Source organism: Callorhinus ursinus, unplaced genomic scaffold (genome assembly GCF_003265705.2).
Source record: "Callorhinus ursinus isolate GAN/ISIS: 27379988/994484 unplaced genomic scaffold, GSC_fseal_2.0 scaffold1, whole genome shotgun sequence".
NCBI classification, from domain to species: domain Eukaryota; kingdom Metazoa; phylum Chordata; class Mammalia; order Carnivora; family Otariidae; genus Callorhinus; species Callorhinus ursinus.
The window spans coordinates 50,927,084-50,936,031 of NW_027397063.1; positions in this window are offsets into that span (position 1 = coordinate 50,927,084).

The window sequence follows — 8,948 nt, forward strand, 5'->3', positions numbered from 1 at the left end:
AAAAAGATTCTTCTAAAATATTTTTTTAAGCCAAATACTTGGGTAATTAAAGCATTTTAATAAAAATTTCAAACAAAGACCATTAAAAGGTCAAGATTAGAGAGTGTAAGCAACTATCTTATGCAGGATTTTTTTTTTTTTTCCTGTCAAGGCAGCTTGGAGCTCACTGAGAAACCACAGAGTTAAATGATGATCCTGTGCCTTCCTGATTAGGAACAGGCTGCTCTCTGCAGTTTGATTAGTCTCGCTCGTAGCTATGGGATTACAGCTTATTAAAACTGACAGTGCTGTGGAGGGCAGGGAGCCTGGAAGGTCAAACTTACATGCTGAGCCAGCCACCAGCAAGGCTCTGCCTCCACCTGAAGGTTTTGTGTAATTGGCATTCATTTGAATATTCTTTTTCATTTCTTTCCCTGTTTTTCAACGTTCAGGTCTCATCCTCACTTTATATCTTTTCTCTCCCTATTTTCCTCAGGGGAGTCCCTGACTTATGACCACATAACCCAAGTAACAGTGGGCAAAAAAGAAAAGCAAGCCCAGTGTAAGCAACAGGAATTAGGGTAACCATACATCCTTATTGCCCATAATAGCCCTCGTTTGTGTCTGTGCATCCAGGCATAATTACAAACAGCACCCTCTTTTACTTTCAAAAGTGCCTTAGTTTGGATGACAAATTATGTGGTCCCCATGATGAGTGGTAGAGATGGTCAAACCGGAGAGCAGGTGCCTCACCTAAATGGGACAGCTGCTACCCACCTCTCACCACTTGCTGATGTGGGGCCAGTGCCATTAGATCTTCCAGTCTCTCAGCGAAGCCCCAAATCTGGATTTTCAGAAACCTCACAATTTGTAAACGCTGGTTCAAGTTTTAAAAAGTATTCTGCTAGACAAACAAAACCCAGGTGCTCCGAGTTGGCAGCCTCGGGTTTAGAATTTGGAGCGAAAGCTTTGTGACATCTTTAACATTTTAAATTTTCTCGGTGACTCGTCAAAACATACAGAAAAAGCACCTCTGGTTTCTAGCTCCTGCAGCTGATTACAGATTCCCACATTAGGAGATCCCCACGTTGTCCCAACTCCATGGCGTGATCCCCAGAAAACTCCCAGCACCATTTTGAATCTGCTCAAAGGGAAAGAACGCATCATCCTGTTCGGCCGATTTTATGGATGAGAACTGCTAGGCCCGGAGAAGGAAGACCAGCAGTCAGTGGGTCTTTCCTCTCCAGGATTTTAAACAGACACTTGTTTCTTTCCAGTTACCACTTTGGCTCTCCTACACTTCCCACGTTTTCTGCTGAACTGTGCCCTTCCAGGGTCAGCAGCAATTTCCCAGTACTCACTTTCCAGTGATCCTTTCTGATTCACAAAACCGGTTGGTACCAGGACATAAGGGCTCCTAGTGCACCTTCCAGCATTAACAGCAATAGTCCTGGCTGACACAGTGAGAGCTCAATTATGGTTTGTCAAGTGAACGAATAATTCTTGGAGCAGCTGAGGCCTTCTCTTCGGATTGTAGCCAGCTCAGCACAGGTTAGAAGTGGCTCGCACAGCAGTGCGTGGTGGGACCTGGGCTGAATGTCTTGTCAGTGGTGGTTTTATCTCGCTCTACGTCAGGCAGGCTCCCGGTGACCTGGCACATTTTTTCTTCTTCTTTTACTTGGTTCGCTTTCTACCATTAGCATCTCCTAGTGCTGGCCTCAAAGCAATTTCCCCTGCTTTGACAAGAGGAACTCGGAGTGAACTTTTCTTTTGTTCTCATTCCTCATGAGGTACTTTGAGACCAGGCTGCTGCTGCCAAGGAGTTCAAACGGCCCTGAGCTTCTGCTGGTACGATTCAGAGCGATTAGCACGTCCTCTCTGCACACTCTCCCTGATCCTGTCGCCTCCTTCCCTGAGCCGCTGTCCCCTGCTGTCTGCTCCTTTGTCTGAGAAACACATTTTCTCTTATTATCACCTAGTTCCCTGCCTGTTTCGGATGGCTTCAGCTCACCTCCTAATGAAATCAAGATGTTGCTATTAATGGCCTTCTCTTTCCTAACAGCTTAGAGTCACTTCCTTTTATTTAGTCCTTTTCCCTTCCCTCCCAAGCCACATACTCATCTCTGCTTCAAATAAAAATTTCCTAACCCTTTCATAACTACTGCTTTAGAGCTGCTACCAATAGGGCATGAGAGGGAGGGGATAAAAGGGGAGGCAACCCAAAAGGTGGGGGGGGGTCCTCCAATAATTGAGAAACAGGGCAACCATCTTCAGGAGGCTTCTTGAGTGAAGAAATTAGGCAATGTTAGCCCCCAAGACTGAACATTATAAGCCCAGTGGTCTGGTGAAGTTTTCCCATAGTTTTTAAGGATGGAATGGGAAGATGGTTTCCCCTCTAAGGAGCTGTCTTCCTTCCAGATAATTAAAATAATGCTTTAGCACCATCCTAGTATCATTTATATTAGTCATAAATCCATTTTTAGGATCCAGTGACATAAGAGACATAAGAGTTTTTCAAATCATGCCCCCCAAAAGTTAAAATACTTACCCCCATAATCCAGCATTTTGCATTCCCTACTTACTCATTTTTATTTTGGTTTAACAAACTTATATAACATTTCCATCATAATTCTGTTTATCATTCCCCATGCTGAAGAAAATACAAGCTATGCAAATATACTCAGTTCCCCCACATGGTAATTTACACATCAAAAGAGAAAAAAAGAGAGTGACAGAGTATGTTCAATTTTTTCTTTTTTTACCCTATATCTGATTTTGGTTAGACTCTCCAATTTCATGTTGTTTGAGTAGAAAAGTTGCTTCTAGTCATGTTGAAAAAGTCAGTTCAACTTTACTTTTTCACTTGAACATTCAGCTATTACCCCAAATCCCAAGTGTCAAAAACCAGATTTATTCTCCATCGTCAATGACACCGGTTCTCAACTTCAACTGCCTTAACCTCTGTCAGTGGCATCTGTCTTCCAGTCAATCCAGATGGAAAACTTATTCCTTGGATAAATGATATAGTTCATAGAAGGGATGGGGATGAGATATTTCAAGGGAGAGATCAACCAGATTTGATGACTGGCTCAAAGGCAGGATTCAGCGCAGATTACCACCTGTCCTGTCTTCATCCCCTTTCTGGCCTCCCCCACTCTTGCCTTCCTCCTTTACCTTTATCACTCACTGCTACTAGGCTAAGCTGTTGTAAGTATTATCTTCCATAGGATACTCTGACTCAAGACCTTCAGTGGCTCCCCAGTGCCATCCAGGGCAAGGGCCGGCTGGCTGATGAATTCCTCGGCCTGTCATAAGCTGACCCTATCCAATCGCTGTGGTCTCTCCCACTTTTCCCCAAAGGTCATATCCTAATTGTACCATTCTTCAAGGTCCAGCCTGAGAACCAAATCTTCCATAAAAACTTGCTCTTCTAGAATCCTAGACGCTCAGGATTGAAAGAGGAGGGGCTTCTGTTCTGGTTTTCTTGGTCCATCAAGGCACCAACAACCAGTGCTCTAGGCATTTGGTTTGCTCAGGTCTTTAATTCTGTAAGCCTCATCTCCCAACCAGACTCTCAGCTGTGAGGGAAGGATAATTCCTCAGGGAGGAATATTTTCCCTGTCTGCGTCCTCACCCCTGCTCTAGCTTGCAACAGTTGTGTCCACTGAAATAATTAAAGGGGGAGTGTGAAACTAGTTTCCTTCCCACCATATGTCTGTGGTGTGTCTTCTGCTCCTCTGTCTTAACATACTGCTTGTCCCTTTCCTCTTTGTGTTACAAGTTGTCCAATAATTCCTGTGCTTTAGCATACTACCTTCTTTACTGCTCATGGCGGACCTCCGAAGTTGATATTCTTCCATTTACAGAGAAGAAACTGACTCAGAGAGGTGAAGTGACTTGCTTGAGCATACAAAGCAGGAGACCCAGGATTTGAACTGGGTACTATGACTCCGAAGCCCAGCGTTTTTCCATTTCACTCCCTGACCTCCCCAAATCATGTTTTTCTTATACAGAGCATCTGCTCTACTTCAGGAACAAAGGCCAGAGGTAGGTGAAGGCCTATGCCAAATAAAACTTCCTCCTGTGATCCATCACCTCTCCTGGTTGTCCTCCGGGCTACTACCCCCATAATTACTCCCTGGCACTCAGGAGTGGTAAATCAGGATGACTTTGTAACTGTTTTTCTTTCCCCCCTTTTTTCCCAGAAATCTGAAGCTGCATTTTAATGATGAGAAAGCTGAGGAGTCACCCAGAGATCATAATTTTGTTTTGGTCAAAGGCTCATACATTTACATATAAGTGAAAAACAAAAGGACATGTAAATTGTAGAAAGGGGTGGGGAAATTAGCTTAGCCTTTCTCCTTTTCTTTGGTGACCCAGAGAATATAATTTTAGAACCGGAAGGAACGTTACAGATCATTTATTCAACTTCCTCATTTTACAAAGGGGAACCCAGGCCCGGACAGAGAGTGTGACTAACCCGAGGTCCAACAGGACATGAGAGGCAAGGCTTCCTTTCTCAGTCCCAGCCCTTCTGCCCATCCCTATCTCTTGTTCTGCTTGGATGCGGCCTCAGTATTCTACAGCTCTTACATCATATACAAGGGGCTTATGGTGGTTAATTTTATGTGTTAACTGGACTGGGCTAAGGGATGCCCAGAAAGTTGCTAACACATTATTTCTGGCCATGTCCGTAAGGGTGTTTCGGGAAAAAATTAGCATTTGAGTCAGTCGGCTGAATTAAGATGCTATCACCAGTTCAGTGAGCTTCATCCAATCTGTCGAAGGCCTGAATAAAACTGAAAGGTGGATTTGCTCTTTTGCCAGAGCTGGGACATCTATCTTTGATGGATCAGTGCTCCTAGTTCTTGAGCCTTCAGACTTGGATTAGAACTCATACCATTGGCTCCCCTGGTCCTCGGCTTCTCTGGGCCTCCAGCTTGCAGATGGCAGATCAGATCTTGGGACTTCTCGGTCTCTATAATCATGTGAGCCAATTCCTATACTAAATCTCTCTTTCCTGTCTATCGTCTACGTGTCTCCTATTGGCTCTGCTTCTCTGGAGAATCCTGACCGATATTATTTCACCACTTGGGCAGTGGCAACAGCCCTCCCAGCTGCTGGGATAATAGCGATTCTTGAACACAGAGGTTGTTAGGGTGGTTGGTGATGTGGGGGGGAGGGGGTGGGGGGCACAGAATTGCACAAAGAGGGGAGCAGCAAGCAGGACAGAGTTTATTCTCTCCCCGAGGGAGGAGAGGGGCCAGACATCTAGAGAAATGCCAGCGAGTTTCTGTCCAGCTGGGCCTCTTAAGAGGTTTTGAAGGCTGTGAGAGGGTTGCAGCTGTGCTCACGGCAGGTGTGGGGAGGGTGTCAGCTCTTGGCCAGGTAGAACAGCAGGTGGCAGGTTTTTTAAGGGGCTTTGGGACTTGTCCAGGATGTGCGTTGTGGTCAGGCCTGAGAAGAATATGTTTTGTAGTTGTGGTCTCTTCTCTGAGAATGTACGGCCCTGTGACCTAGAAAAACAAAGAGTTAGGGCCAAGGGCAGATACCTGTGAATTTTGCCTGTCAGCTTGGCTGGGGCCACGGTGGGGGGGGGGTGCTTTTGAATAGATTCCTTTCAGAGGTTATTCTGTTTGTAGATACATTCTTTTTTTTTTTTTTAAGATTTATTTATTTATTTGAGAGAGCGAGAATGAGAGAGAGTACATGAGAGGGGGTTGGGTCAGAGGGAGAAGCAGGCTCCCTGCTGAGCAGGGAGCCGGATGTGGGACTCGATCCCGGAACTCCGGAATCATGACCTGAGCCGAAGACAGTCGCCCAACCAACTGAGCGACCCAGGCGCCCTGTAGATACATTCTTAAAAGACTTCATTGACCTCATTAAGACTGTGGGCATCATGGAAAGATGTCTCAAGCCCTTTCCAATGTGCGATGCCATTTATAGTCTCCTATGCCCCTCCCATAATTATAAAACGCCCACCAATTTTTGTGGGTTGCTGGTTTGTCTCAGGAGAGGGGAAGGAGGAAGCAAGGGTGCTCCTCTTCTAGGGCCCCATCAGGTGATCCTATCTTTTTTTCATGGGTCCTTGATGGCCTATGGAATTTAGTCCAGCCAATCAGTACATAAAAACCCACATCTTGATCAGGGACTTCCCATATTTTGTCACCAGGAATATTGCTCGGTCACATACATCCTCCTCACCCTAATTCTCTTTAATACCTAGTATTCATTCCTGCATCTAGTCAAGAAAAAGTTATCTGCTTCCAAATAAGTGTCAGGCACTCTTGACACTCGGGAGTCAATGACAAACATCCCACAGAGAGCACCTGCCTTCTTGGAACTTTCAGACCAGGAGTAAACTCCAAAATTGCATGTATTCTACAGAATTAGAAAGTCTACTTTGCTCATGTAATCTACTAAATCATATTCCAACTACAGAAGATTATAAAACTGTCCCTAAGAATGTGGAGAATCATAGATGACAATTTTAGTAGATAAAAAAATCAAATGTTAGAGATGTTTACTATTCATCATCAAAGGAACAGAACTATGGGCCAAATCAGTGAGCTGAGTTTGCCTCTGAGCTGGTGGTTGGGGCACTCACACTAATTCAGTCTGCATAGTCTTCATGGTAAGGATCCCAACAAATCCATAATCCCTCAAAAAGTATAATCATTCCCATTTAATATTTGGGGAAACAGGCTGAAACAATCAAAACGACTGCTTCAAATTACTTTGATTTCAGGAATATCTGGTTCTGAAGCCTGTGCTATTATTTCTGCCCTGACCCCCTCCTTGCTCAGTGGCCCTTGGGCCCAGGGTAAGCCTCTGCAAAGGGTATAAAGATAATATAACCTGCCTACTCTTAAAAACGTGTTTCTGGGCACTTGACTGGCTCAGTCAGTGGAACGCGTGACTCTTGATCTTGGGGGTATGAGTTTGGAGGCCCACACTGGGTGTAGAGATTACTTGAAAATAAAATCTTTCAGAAAAAAGTAAATAAGTATGTTCCTATGGAGCCATGTCACTGATTTTTTAAACAAAATTTTGAAAAATGCAATTTAATCTTGATGTCTCAGAAGATAATCATGGGAATAGAGACCTTTTCTAATGACCTTGCAATTACTCAAAACCTTTTTGGAGCAACATCTGGAAATCAGTTTTGGAAAGGAGTTCAGACCAGAAAGTATATCAGTGAATATTTATAATGGTAACACTGTAAATGTGCTTTAAATTTTAGAAAATAACAGAAGGTCATTTGAATCCATGTTCCACGAGAAGGTCAAGCTAAGTAGTTCTGGTGATGATTTTTTAAAGGGTGTGGGTATATGGGTTAAAGTGACTGCAAAGTAACGTACTTTTCTTGTGTGATTTTTGAAGTCCATTAACGAGATCCTAGTCACGTAGCCACATTTGGAGTGTTCATTTGGAAATTAAAAAAGCAAAAAAGTTGCCATTTCATAGTATCTGTTGCGATGATATCTCTTGATGAATGATCTATTCATTCCACAAACATGTATCACCTGCTTATATATCCCACATTTGCTAGATGGTGGAGATTCAAAGGTGAAAATGTCAGGGTTTTTGCGTTTGAAATCACAGCTTAGTGGAGAAAATAAAAGCTTCACTGCAAAACAGCACAGCAGTCACGTTGCTGGTGGGGTATACAAAGCACCATAGTATGAAAGTGTGCAAGTTTTTCTCATCGTGTTTTCTGAACCAAATTAAGAACATGTAGTCTGTGAATCTACTTACGGGTGCCATAGGGAGTATAGTTGACTTGGCAACTTAAAAAAGGATGTATAGTGTTTTACCAATGGAAGAAGGTTCCAGGCCACTAATAAAGTGGTCTGAGAATTCCTCCCAGATCTGCCTTGTGTTCTCTCCACAATGCCCTGTTGCCTCTGATTATCATTCTGTTACTTACCACAGACTCACTCAACCAAAACTTGCTGACTGCCGAGGCAGGCAATGTAAGTGATACAAAAGAAAGGAGCATTGCCTTTTTTTTTTTTTTTTTTTTGAAGAGGAAGAACAGACTCCAGGTTTTCAAGAGGTGTTGTATTTGTTTTTAAAGATTTTATTTATTTATTTGACAGAGAGAGACACAGGGAGAGAGGGAACACAAGCAGGGGGAGAGGGAGAGGGAGGAGCCCGCCGAGCAGGGATCCCGATGCGGGGCTCGATCCCAGGACCCTGGGATCATGACCTGAGCCGAAGGCAGACGCTTAACGACTGAGCCACCCAGGCGCCCCAGCATTGCCTTTTTTGATCAAACAAAACCCAGAACCTCCAAAGTTTAGCACTGGAGGAAGGTGATGCTCCATCAGGCAACGGCTAGCTAGTAGTTCCAGTATCCTCCCGCTGAGATTTAACTTCCTCTGAAGGTCTTGGGCTGTCTCCTTCCTGTGAGTTTCTCCCAAGAAACACTCTGGCTTATGCTGGATTTGAAACATTTGTTTCCTTCCCAGAAAGCAGTTGAAATTCCATTTTCTTCACATAACTGAGCAGATTTAGACCCACAGTCTTTTTTTTCCCCTTCAGCACTGGGGATGATGCAGAGTGGCAGAGGGAACACAGGGGAGATGGTGCCAACAATTGGGTGTCTGTCCAGCCACTGTTATACCATTCCTGGAGTCAGAAGTGATTGCTATATTAACAGCTGATTCTACCTTTATTATCTCCTTTGCAGTGGTTTCAATAAACAAGACCCTCTCCATTCTTTGATGGTAACATTAAACAGCAAACAGGTGCCATTTTCTTAGTGGTAGCCAATCAGCTCATGGCTACTCTCATTCCTTCCCCTTACTCCCACCTGGATTATTTTGAAGCGGATCTCAGACATGTTATAATTTCACTTGTAAACATTTCAATATGTATCTTTAAAAGATAAAGACTCTTTTTAAAAATGTAAACACAGGGGTGCCTGGGTGGCTCAGATGGTTAAGCGGCTGCCTTCGGCTCAG